Consider the following 14,072-nt stretch of genomic DNA (forward strand, 5'->3'; position numbering starts at 1 on the left):
GAGAGCCTTACAGCGACCTTAAGGTATTTGGAACAGGCAGAAGTTTTGAAGGTCTCAAATTTTCAATAGTAATATTACCTCAACCCTTGGATACATCATACCTGAAAGATGTGATGCCATTTACGAAGTCCTTCATAAAGATAAAGCAAGACGCATTGTTGAGAACGCGTTTGGTATATTTGCATCACGATTTCGAATACAGTAGAGCATCGATTATCCGACTTCCGATTAACGGTTAACGACTTATCGGTTAACCGACCGCGTTCTAGTCGGCAAATTCAAATGTCCGCTAGTGATGTGGCGCTACAATATTTGGTTATGTCTTGGCTACTTTAATATTATTTTTGTTAAATTTTTGCATGTTTTAGCTGGCAGCACTGGCTCGACCATTAAAGAGAGGCTAGTATTTAAACCAGGCCTAATACACTATACTAATAATGTATTTTTTTCAGACTTTTCGGTTATCCGACTTTTCAGTTATCCGACCAACCCCAGTCCCCAATTAAGTCGGATAATCGATGCTCTACTGTATTTCACACGGCAATTAATTTACAGCCACATAAAGTTGAATCAGTTGTAATGGCTACTTGCGTTTTTCACAACTTTTTAATGAAATCAGTGCCAGTCTTTTTCTCTTCCAGAATGTTCCGATCACAAAAATACTGATGTTGAAACTACTATTTTAGGATATAATACAGAAGATTCAAAAATGGTGCGATTATCCGAAGTAATCCCAGGAAACACGAGTTTTTTGGCAAAAAAGTGAGAGAACTTATGGATTATTTTGTAAATGACCAAATTCCACGGCAATTGAAATTTGTTTAAACATTATCAACGTTGTAATTGAACTGAAAACTGTATTACCATTAAAATAATAAAAACATTGTACTTTTAACTCAGCATATATACCGGTACTTATATGAATAATGGCATACTAATTTATTTAACAATATTTATGTTTCAATTTGTTTTTCTTTTTCTTATGACACAAAAGATACAAATATAAGTATTATATTAAAAAACAAATTATTAAATACCCCAATGTCAGTATCATCATCATTATCTATGTTAGAGCGACTGCTTCGAGGAGTGTCTTGGTCATCTAAAAACCTAATTTAAATTTAAAATACAGACAACTAAATAAATTACTTAATTTTACGTAATATTCTATTGTTAAAATTTAAGCTTACTTTAATCATCTGAAATACAACAACTTTGGTTCATATAATTCATCAGTTCTTGATCCTGACTTGACTAATGTTTTGATTTTCTTAATTTCCTTCCTATATGCACTTCTGATGTTAATTTTTTACAACACTTTCTTTGTTAGCATTTGGCTCAATGTCCTTCAATTTTTCAATTAATTAAACTATTCAACTATTCAAATTAATTAAACGTAAATAGGCAACTTCTTTTTTGCTTCTGTCATGATAATCTTTACTTTTAACATGCCAAAGATATGATTTACTTTCGTAAATCTTTAAAAATTCTTCTAAACATTCACGGGACATTGTTTTCACTCAGCGGCCTCACAACTGAACGGAAACGACAGCACACCATGTTACGGTCGGCCTGCGCAGTCTAAAACTGTGCAGGAAAATCAAATGGATTTTCGTTTCTACTCCGGTGGCTTGTATAGTTCGCCCAAATTGTACAGTTTTCCCCACACAATAACAGGAATTCCTCATGGCCAGGCCTGCAGTTATTTTTCAAGGGATTTCCTCAACGTAGGTGGACCCCTTTTCGGACTCAATGTACCCGTGGTTAAAAAGTATGCAACTAGTTGCCTCTAACGTGATTTAATACCAGACAGCATAAAAAGTAAAGCGTGCGATGCAAGTTTACACCCCTTTCCAAAGATACCCAAATCTTCAAAACAATCAAACTCATCCCTTGTGGAATTAAACCGAATAAATCCCTTAATTTTCATTTCATCAAATGCTAATGTAGCATATCTTTCTGCAATTGGCAGTTTGTCCAGCCTTGTTTTCAGGCTTTCACGTACCTGAGAAATACCGCACATCCAGGTTAAACATGTAATTTGGAAAGGAACCGTTTCAGTGTCCTGACAGATGGCATTTGGCACAGAGAAGATAAAATTCTGTAACATTTTGGACCGCCATGGTATAGTTGGAAACACGGCATATTGCAAATGTTTTCATCTCATCTGTCAAATGTTTTTTGCCTCGCCTTCTGAAAATAGCTGCCTCGAGATAAAATGTTTCATTGAGCCACGAATGTTCTGCATTAGATAGTCAGTTGTAATTTCAAATAGCTCTTCATTAGGCTTTCTAAATGTTTTGTGAAAGATGTAGCCTTACGTTGGTACTTTATATTCTGCTTTTTAATACCTCAGTTTTTTCTCACCACTATTTTTCTTAGAGTGTTAAAAGAAACAATAGCTGGGCTCTGGCTTGCCTGAATGCCAGCAATTTTCCTTATTCTTTTGTCGTAGTGGTGTCCTTTGAAGTTCTGCAGATGTACTACCTGCTTCACTTTCTACGATGTTTTCCTCTGTAAAAATCGGCAAAACTTGAAGCAATGTCTCATCCCAAAAAGTAGTAAAATTTATTACCTTCAAAACATTTCCTCTGATGGGTCATCACATGCAGAATGCTGTATTCAGGGGCAGATCTAGATTTTTCGGGGCCTAGGGCTTATTATTTTTATTTTTATTTTTTAACTCTTTCCGCCCTGTGGGCACTAAGAGGGCCTCCTTTAGAAGGCCCATTATGGGTTCGGCCGGGCCCACAATGGGGCGACCGGGTGGTGAGGGACGGGGCCCGACATATCCGAACGGACCACCCCTCGAAAAATTCCTGGGATTATTCGACCCGTTCGGATTCGATCTCGGGTCCCCCAGAGTGGTATGCTGCCATTTTGACCGCTCGGCCATCCGGCCGTTGGCCTAGGGCTTATTGAAGTCCAATGGGGCTCATTTTTTGTTAATACAAATAATACTATAAATTATTTTATTATTATTATTATATTAATATTAACTATTTTTTGCTATACGATAAGTGCTCGTTGTAATGGAAAAGTATTAAAAATTTATGATAATAATTCAATTTTTGTGGGCCATTGACACTTAGGGTTCCAGGGCTTCAGCCCTACTAGTCCCTACGTAGATACGCCCCTGGCTGTATTCAAGACTTTACTTCAGACAAATCTAGCGGCGCCCACCAGTGGCCAAGCGGTCTTCGTACCCTGCACACTGGGAGTTCGGTTCGTGGGTTCGCACCTTTTTTTTTTTTTTTTTTTTTTTTTTTTTTTTTTTTTTTTGTAACTCTTTCCGCCCAGTGGGCACTAAGAGGGCCTCTTATAGCAAGCCCATTATGGGTTCGGCCAGGCCCACAATGGGGCGGCCGGGTGGTGAGGGACGGAAACCGACGTATCCGGATGCACCACCCCCCGAAAAATTCCTGAGGATTTTTTCGACCCGTCTGGATTCGATCCCGGGTCCCCCAAGGCGGCAGGCTGCGAACCTTGACCGCTCAGCCATCGTTTGGACGGGCTGGCCACGTGGAGTTTTCCGGGTTTTCTCCGTCTGTAACGCCTAAATAGGGCCAGTTTTCCTTAAAAGACCTCCCGGAAGGTATTCCCCTATAGGCAGATCGCCCAAGTGTTGCGTTGCCCTAACTTAACAAACAAACAAATCTAGCGGAAGACAAAAACAAATTGAAATAGCAAAATTTCATACAGCATGTGTTCCTTACTTTGCAAATCTTTTAATGTTGATGTGAAAGCTTCTCAGAAGCTTCTTTTTCCTTACTTGTTTCTTTCAAAAATTCCTATCTATCGTTACATATAGGGAATTTAAAACATGTAATGCCTTCTTGCTTTGTAATACAAAGTTTGGCCTTATGTTTTCGGAATAAAACCAAAATACAAAGACAGAGAAATGTGCGCTGACCGTTAGGTGGCTCAGAGTCGCGGTTATCGGTTTGTCATATGTGTGAGTAGTTGCACGTTTATCGCAGTTTAATGCTATTCTGCATTTTATGATCCAATATCCATCTTAACGTATAATTTACTAATATAGTGGTATATACTATTAAGTAAGTATTTTTTTTAAATTATAATTAAGTGACAAATACTTGAAAATTACTTATTTGTTAATGCTAGATTCTTGTCAATTAAATCTTTATGGATAAACTATAGTTTCTTTCCGTTACGGATTTTCTTCTTAACTTTTGTTTTAACAGACACAAATTGGATAAAAATTTCCAATACACATAGAATTACTTGGTACCCATATAAATAGCAGTATAAGCAAAAACCAATAGGAGTACTTAAGCTCGTTTTCGTCGTGGAGCAGCACGGTGGAGGCATACGAAATGTGTCACGTGACTACATTTGGCGTTTCCGGACGCGATATAGGAACGACGTCTTATTACTACAAACGCAATTATCTGTTGTCAGTGCCGTAACTAGGATTTTGGATGCCTATGGCCAAGAATAAAAATGGCGCCTTTTTAATTTTTGTTATTAAAAAAAATAAAAGTGGTGGTTTATTTTTGAAATATATGTTCCTAGAAATTACAGATAATAAATACTATATAAATATAGAAGTTTTTTTGTGTTATTAATTTCGAATACATATTATTCGGAAACCTTCACGTTGGTGCCTATGGCAGGTGCTACGTTGGCCATACCCTAGTTACGGCTCTGCCTGTTATGACTCTGAACAGCCTGCGGACCACAGGTTGATAAGCATTGCTTCACTTACATTTTTGTAACAAATGTAACGTTTATCAAACTGTGGCCCTCGGACTCTTTGCAATCCAAAAAGTCCTCTGGAAATACGTCAGAGATGTTACGTCAAAGAACGTCACATGACACATTTCGTGAGCCGTATTGGTAATTAACTATAGTTTTACTATATTGACCATATACATTTATTTTAGTAACAGATGCTATCATGTGATGATCATAGACGTTGATTAAAAACATATTTCTTCATTTACTTTGAATTAAAAATGTAACATTGAAGTGTATATAAGAACGGCTTCTAAATTATGGTTTTTCAGAGCAGTGCTCTTTTTCTAAGAAAATTACTGCTTATAAATATTTTGGTGACTAAAAATAAAGTTGTGTGTTAGAGAAATGGTTATTATGTTATAACTTATGTTATTATGTTGTGACAATAACTTAACAACACTATTTGACACTATGCCCGTTAGTGGCCAAATGGATAAAACCACTGAATGCTGGTAGTTGATTGTGGGTTCGCACCTCGTCACCAAGCTGACTGTGTGGAGTTTCCTAGGTTTTCTTCACATTAGTAACACCTAAATAGGAGCCGGTTTCCCATAAGATACTGCCCGTGAGGCATTCCCTGTTGGCAGATTGCTCGTGTGTTGTGTTGCAATAAATGAATAAAACCAAACCTGTTTAATACTACTAGTTATTTATGTTTTCTTTATAAATATACACATTTATATTGTAGCATTTATAGCATTTTCCAAATTTTTTATATCTCCGTCTGCATTTTCTTCCGTTTCTTGTTTTGGATGTAGTGTTCATTGTTAAACGTTGCTCTTTTAGTAACCATGTTTTTATCTTTTCTTTTCAAAGTATCATTAGTGTTTCTCTGTATCTTGCTTTTTGACGAGAATGTGGTGGGGATAGACTGTGTTGTCTGTTCCTTGGAAGATGGTCTCCGATGCATCGACACCCTTACTTTTTATGTTGGTTCCAGTTGATTAGTGACGTTTGTCGTGGTCAATAGAGTGGCTAGGTTTGTTTTCTTTGTTTTTATTGTGCCTGTGACAAGACTTTTTGGCCCAAAAATACAGAATTTTTTTTTTTTTTTTTTTTTGGAGCAACCGCTGGTAATACATATTGGCTGTTGATACTTTTTACACTATCTACCGGATGGCATTCTGACTGAAGAATAGTGCTGTGTTAGAGATTTATGATAAATGATTTTAAGATTATTTTAATATTGTGTAGTGTTGTCTTTAGATTTTTGATGAAAACTGACTATTTGGATGCATATTTTTTATAACACATAATTGTATATAACAGCTCATTCGTGTAAGTTAGTGATTCCCAAACTTTTTCGATCCACCACCCCCTTTGTTCCATAAAGTTATACCTAACGCCCTTAACCTATTTTCTCTTGTGTGAGAAAGGATTGGAAATATTCTTAGGAAAACTTTTCTATGAATCTCACACTTTGTGCCCTTACCGTACATTGTTCTCAACATCTCGAAACCATTAAATGCAATGTTTCCTCTTATTCATTTAACAGAGGAAAGGGAACGGCTGTCAGTGACCCCAACTTTTGCCTTTGGTCACCGTTCAGTACCTTGCCTCCAGCGCCCCCTAGATTTACTCACCGCCCACAGGGGCCGGTAGCACCCACTTGGGAACCACTGATGTAAGTGATCAACACTTTCTTTTGTTATGTCTACCACACTGATCTACAGACGTCAGAATTATATATTATCCATTGGTTATCATCTTCCTGTTTCTGTTCACAAAAACAGAAGTTAAAAATTTTTTCATTTGCTTTTCTGGATTCTTCTTGTGCTATGGATGGAAAGTATTTGATTTTTGTTTCTGCATTATTTTTTCACAGATGGAAATGAAACTTTATAATTTTTGAAGGTTGTTATTTTCATGTGGCAATTCACCAGATAACTAACTGGGCAATCGGTAAAATCAGATAAAGTGCCAGCCAAAAGGATCTAGGAAGAACACTGTTTCATGTGTCTAAACCTCAACGTATGAAACATATCGCACGTATCAAAGTTAACAATCAATGGGAAATAAATAAGGATGCACCGATAAGCAAAATGACCAATTACTGATTAATCGGTCACACATTATCGGCCAATTAGTGTTAATAGTTAATTATATTATGATTATTATCGCATGTAATTATGTATCTATATATATAATCAAGAATAGTTGATGATGATGATGATGATCATAATAATAATAATAATAATAATAATAACTCTCCCGTGGTCACCACCTGGTCGTGGTGGGAGAGCCCAGTAATTTTACTGATCCATAGGGCAATGCAGGCTGGAGCATAAGCTCCTGGTAGGGACACCCATGCCAGTAAGGTCTATGGGGAGAAATGAAGCTAAGAGTGACCACGCCCACATTCTGTGGAGATATTCATCATGGTAATAACTAGATCAAAGTGTGATACCGGCTCGGACGTCGCCCGGGTTAACAAGGTCCGCGTTCGTGGGTTAGGCAGAGGCTCACGTTCGAAAAATAGGTCACAGTCTCCCTTGGTTACCGGTGGCGAAAGCAGCACCGGCCCAAGCATGGCTACTGCAATGCCCTCAACAGATGTGAGGAACCAACCCAGCCTTGGTGTTTCTGTGGCAATGCATCCACAGACCACAAAGGCTGGAAAACCACGCCAACGGATGAAATGGACAGTAGAAATGAACGAGTTTATCATCCGTACTTATTACACCATCACAAAACTCGAAACAAACATGACAGCATACAGACAACAACTACACCATAGATTCACACAACAGTATCCTCACCTCACTGTCACCGAACAAAGGGTTGTTGATCAAAAAAGAACAATTATACACAACAACCTTATTCCACAAACAACACTTGAACTTATCAAACAACAGGTTGCTGATCAAATACATCAACAGACAGAAACATCTAACATTAATGAAGATCATGTAACCTGTCAGGATAATCCAGCAACAAGCATTGATAATAACACACACACAACAATTACCACTAATGATACTACAGACATTTCCTCATCCATCACTGATAACATAGACATGGATTTAGTTAATACACTCTCACATATATTTCAGGAAACACTCACTAAATATACAGGCACAGATCCCACACAACGACCACGAATACCAAAAATCAACACGTCAAAGGAAGTAGGAAAAACACTAAATTACGTAAACACTCACTTACTACCACACTACATTCATTCAATTTCTACACTCGCAGACATTCATACATTAGTTTATGCTGGAGCAGTCACAGTAGTGACACACCATGGGCTGAAAGTACAATCACAGACAAACACACAGAAAACAAAATTCTATCACAAGCCTGCCTGGCAGAGAAGAATAGAAATACAAATAAATGACATTAGACAGCAATTAGGCAAGCTGACACAATACGCTAAAAACAACATAACACCCAAATTAAGGAAACAGCTCAAAAACATTTTCAAGAAAATAAAAACACACACAAAACATGAACATCACAACACACACATTACAGAATACATTGATACACTAAAACAAAAACTTGCTGCCAAAGCACGTAGACTCAAACGATACAAAACATGTACACTACGAAAACAACAAAATAAATTATTTACAAACAATGAAAAACTCTTTTACAGACAAATCAATAACAAAGCAAACACTGTTACACAGCACAGTGGCACACCAACAGAAGAAGAACTCACAACATATTGGTCTTCTCTTTGGTCCAGTGCTGTCACGCATAATGCTGATGCAGGCTGGATTGAGGAGGAGAACAGAAACTTGCACAACATACCAACTATGCCCTGTGCTGAAATAAACATACATGATTTCCAATACACTGTTAACAGAACACACAACTGGAAGACACCTGGTGTAGACAACATTCACAATTTCTGGTACAAAAAGTTTACATCACTGCACCAGGAACTAGCTAAACATCTAACACACATCATCATCAATCCACAAGACATGCCAAATTTTCTTACCCAGGGCATCACCTACATGAAACCTAAAAACAACAATACCACAGACCCCACACAATACAGACCAATTACATGTCTTCCAACACTCTACAAATTATTGACATCCTGTATCGCAAACAAAATATACAAACACGTTGAAGAACACAACATTCTAACAGAACAGCAAAAAGGTTGTCGTAGAAACCACAGGGGATGCAAAGAACAGTTACTCATAGATTCAGTCATTCTACGGCAAGCACACAGACAACACAGAAACATACACATGGCATATATAGACTACAGAAAAGCATTCGACAGTGTTCCACACAGTTGGCTGCTACATATTCTACACATGTACAAAATACATCCATCACTCATTGCATTCTTTCAAAACACTATGCAGCACTGGAGAACAACACTACATCTCAGGGTTAGTAACACTTCCATACAAACAAACCAAATTTTTATTAGGCGAGGAATTTTTCAAGGAGATTCCTTGAGTCCTCTCTGGTTCTGCTTAGCCCTGAACCCATTATCCAACATGTTAAACAACACGCAATATGGTTACAATATCAGACACGAAAAAACAACACAGTTTACACTGTCACATCTCATGTACATGGATGACATAAAACTTTATGCATCCACACAAAAACAACTTCATCAACTCCTACAAATCACACATTCATACACCAAGGACATACAAATGAAATTTGGCCTAGATAAATGCAAAACACTTCACATAGAAAAAGGAATCCTGAAGAAAGAAGATTTTGCACTTGGAAATGGAGACATTATTGAATCCATGGAAGAGGGCGAGTTCTACAAGTATTTAGGATTCCAACAGGCCAAACTAACAGAACATACACAAATAAAGCAAAGATTAATTAAAGAATACCAAAGTAGGTTAAATGCTATTCTCAGAACACAATTAAATGCAAAACACACAGTTAAAGCAATAAACACATATGTCATCCCAGTACTCACATATTCTTTTGGAGTTATACATTGGACTCACACTGATCTTGAGCAACTCCAAAGGAAAACAAGAACAACACTTACTAAGCATAAACAACATCATCCTAAATCCGCCACAGAAAGATTAACCCTTCCACGTAAAGATGGCGGACGTGGCCTGATTGACATAGTTAACCTTCACTACAAACAAATACAGTCACTGCGAGAGTTTTTCTACAAAAAACAAGAAACATCACAATTACATAAAGCAGTAACTCTAGCAGACTCGAATAACACACCATTAAACTTACACTCACATCATATGGACACAACACAACATATAAAAAGCATAGACACCATTAAGCAATCGTGGGCTCGAAAGGCACTCCATGGCAGGCATCCTTACGATCTGGCCCAGGATTTTGTTGACAAAACTGCGTCAAACAGCTGGTTAGCTCGGGGATGCCTCTTTGGGGAGACGGAAGGATTCATGATTGCCATACAGGATCAGGTCATAAATACTAAAAACTACAGAAAACACATACTCAAAGATGCAACACTCACAAATGACACATGCAGAAAATGTCACATCATGCCAGAAACTATACAACACATCACCTCTGGTTGCAAGCTCTTGGCACAGACAGATTATTTACACAGACATAACCAAGTAGCAAATATAATACACCAAGAGCTTGCAAAGAAACACAAATTAGCAGACATCCACGAACCATACTACAAATACATTCCACAGACAGTATTGGAAAACAACACGCACAAAATGTACTACGACAGAGCCATAATCACAGATAAAACAATTTACCACAACAGACCAGACATCACACTCATTGACAAACACAATAAAATCACATACATTATAGACATATCCATTCCAAACACTCACAATATACAAAACGCATGCACTGAAAAAATTAGCAAGTACACAGAACTCGCCCAGGAAATAAGGCATCTGTGGAGGATGGATAGGGTGCTTATTGTACCTGTTGTTCTCTCCTCTACAGGTGTCATACCACACACACTACACAAAAGCCTGGGCACATTAGAATTGAATAGAAACACATACATCACTCTACAGAAGGCCACTATATTGAATACATGTCATATTGTGAGAAAATTCCTGAATACAGACACACACACTGATACACTTCTTTAATTTCTGTTTTGGTTACTATGCCTTGACTTTGGTCCGGCATAGTACTTAGCCACCGGTGTTAACCGAGTATATCTAACTTAACCCAACATAATAATAATAATAATAATAACTCTCCCGTGGTCACCACCTGGTCGTGGTGGGAGAGCCCAGTAATTTTACTGATCCATAGGGCAATGCAGGCTGGAGCATAAGCTCCTGGTAGGGACACCCATGCCAGTAAGGTCTATGGGGAGAAATGAAGCTAAGAGTGACCACACCCACATTCTGTGGAGATATTCATCATGGTAATAACTAGATCAAAGTGTGATACCGGCTCGGACGTCACCCGGGTTAACAAGGTCCGCGTTCGTGGGTTAGGCAGAGGCTCACGTTTGAAAAATAGGTCACAGTCTCCCTTGGTTACCGGTGGCGAAAGCAGCACCGGCCCAAGCATGGCTACTGCAATGCCCTCAACAGATGTGAGGAACCAACCCAGCCTTGGTGTTTCTGTGGCAATGCATCCACAGACCACAAAGGCTGGAAAACCACGCCAGCGGATGAAATGGACAGTAGAAATGAACGAGTTTATCATCCGTACTTATTACACCATCACAAAACTCGAAACAAACATGACAGCATACAGACAACAACTACACCATAGATTCATACAACAGTATCCTCATCTCACTGTCACCGAACAAAGGGTTGTTGATCAAAAAAGAACAATTATACACAACAACCTTATTCCACAAACAACACTTGAACTTATCAAACAACAGGTTGCTGATCAAATACATCAACAGACAGAAACATCTAACATTAATGAAGATCATGTAACTTGTCAGGATAATCCAGCAACAAGCATTGATAATAACACACATACAACAATTACCACTAATGATACTACAGACACTTCCTCATCCATCACTGATAACATAGACTTGGATTTAGTTAATACGCTCTCACTTATATTTCAGGAAACACTCACTAAATATACAGGTACAGATCCCACACAACAACCACGAATACCAAAAATCAACACGTCAAAGAAAGTAGGAAAAACACTAAATTATGTAAACACTCACTTACTACCAGACTACATTCATTCAATTTCTACACTCGCAGACATTCATACATTAGTTTATGCTGGGGCAGTCACAGTAGTGACACACCATGGACTGAAAGTACAATCACAGACAAATACACAGAAAACACAATTCTATCACAAGCCTGCCTGGCAGAGAAGAATAGAAACACAAATAAATGACATTAGACAGCAATTAGGCAGGCTAACACAATACACTAAAAACAACATAACACCCAAATTAAGGAAACAGCTCAAAAACATTTTCAAGAAAATAAAAACACACACAAAACATGAACATCACAACACACGCATTACAGAATACATTGATACACTAAAACAAAAACTTGCTGCCAAAGCACGTAGACTCAAACGATACAAAACATGTACACTACGAAAACAACAAAATAAATTATTTACAAACAATGAAAAACTCTTTTACAGACAAATTAATAACAAAGCAAACACTGATACACAGCACAGTGGCACACCAACAGAAGAAGAACTCACAACATATTGGTCTTCTCTTTGGTCCAGTGCTGTCACGCACAATGCTAATGCAGGCTGGATCGAGGAGGAGAACAGAAACTTGCACAACATACCAACTATGCCCTGTGTTGAAATAAACATACATGATTTCCAATATACTGTTAACAGAACACACAACTGGAAGACACCTGGTGTAGACAACATTCACAATTTCTGGTACAAAAAGTTTAGATCACTGCACCAGGAACTAGCTAAACATCTAACACGCATCATCATCAATCCACAAGACATGCCAAATTTTCTTACTCAGGGCATCACCTACATGAAAGCTAAAAACAACAATACCACAGACCCCACACAATACAGACCAATTACATGTCTTCCAACACTCTACAAATTATTGACATCCTGTATTGCAAACAAAATATACAAACATGTTGAAGAACACGACATTCTAACAGAACAACAAAAAGGTTGTCGTAGAAACCACAGGGGATGCAAAGAACAGTTACTCATAGATTCAGTCATTCTACGGCAAGCACACAGACAACACAGAAACATACACATGGCATATATAGACTACAGAAAAGCATTCGACAGTGTTCCACACAGTTGGCTGCTACATATTTTACACATGTACAAAATACATCCATCACTCATTGCATTCTTTCAAAACACTATGCAGCACTGGAGAACAACACTACATCTCAGGGTTAGTAACACTTCCATACAAACAAACCAAATTTTTATTAGGCGAGGAATTTTTCAAGGAGATTCCTTGAGTCCTCTCTGGTTCTGCTTAGCCCTGAACCCATTATCCAACATGTTAAACAACACGCAATATGGTTACAATATTAGACACAAAAAAACAACACAGTTTACACTGTCACATCTCATGTACATGGATGACATAAAACTTTATGCATCCACACAAAAACAACTTCATCAACTCCTACAAATCACACATTCATACACCAAGGACATACAAATGGAATTTGGCCTAGATAAATGCAAAACAGTTCACATAGAAAAAGGAATCCTGAAGAAAGAAGATTTTGCACTTGGAAATGGAGACGTTATTGAATCCATGGAAGAGGGCGAGTTCTACAAGTATTTAGGATTCCAACAGGCCAAACTAACAGAACATGCACAAATAAAGCAAAGATTAATTAAAGAATACCAAAGTAGGTTAAATGCTATTCTCAGAACACAATTAAATGCAAAACACACAGTTAAAGCAATAAACACATATGTCATCCCAGTACTCACATATTCTTTTGGAGTTATACATTGGACTCACACAGATCTTGAGCAACTCCAAAGGAAAACAAGAACAACACTTACTAAGCATAAACAACATCATCCTAAATCCGCCACAGAAAGATTAACCCTTCCACGTAAAGATGGCGGACGTGGCCTGATTGACATAGTTAACCTTCACTACAAACAAATACAGTCACTGCGAGAGTTTTTCTACAAAAAACAAGAAACATCACAATTACATAAAGCAGTAACTCTAGCAGACTCAAATAACACACCATTAAACTTACACTCACATCATATGGACACAACACAACATATAAAAAGCATAGACATCATTAAGCAATCGTGGGCTCGAAAGGCACTCCATGGCAGGCAGCCTTATGATCTGGCCCAGGATTTTGTTGACAAAACTACTTCAAACAGCTGGTTAGCTT

The 14,072-nt window shown here is 37.9% G+C and overlaps 1 protein-coding gene across 1 annotated transcript in view; it reads left to right on the forward strand.

Annotated features, from left to right (window-relative positions):
• The first annotated feature begins 3,979 nt into the window (after positions 1–3,979).
• Positions 3,980–14,072, forward strand: part of LOC136970190 (caspase-8-like) — a 57,725-nt gene continuing 47,632 nt past the window's right edge. Inside the window, exon 1 of the mRNA XM_067264611.1 lies at positions 3,980–4,058. The gene's annotated coding sequence lies outside the window, so the exon portion shown is untranslated. The remainder of the gene's footprint in view (positions 4,059–14,072) is intronic.

The sequence above is a fragment of the Centruroides vittatus genome, unplaced genomic scaffold (genome assembly GCF_030686945.1).
Source record: "Centruroides vittatus isolate TY-2023 unplaced genomic scaffold, ASM3068694v2 contig_19, whole genome shotgun sequence".
Classification (NCBI taxonomy): Eukaryota; Metazoa; Arthropoda; class Arachnida; order Scorpiones; family Buthidae; genus Centruroides; species Centruroides vittatus.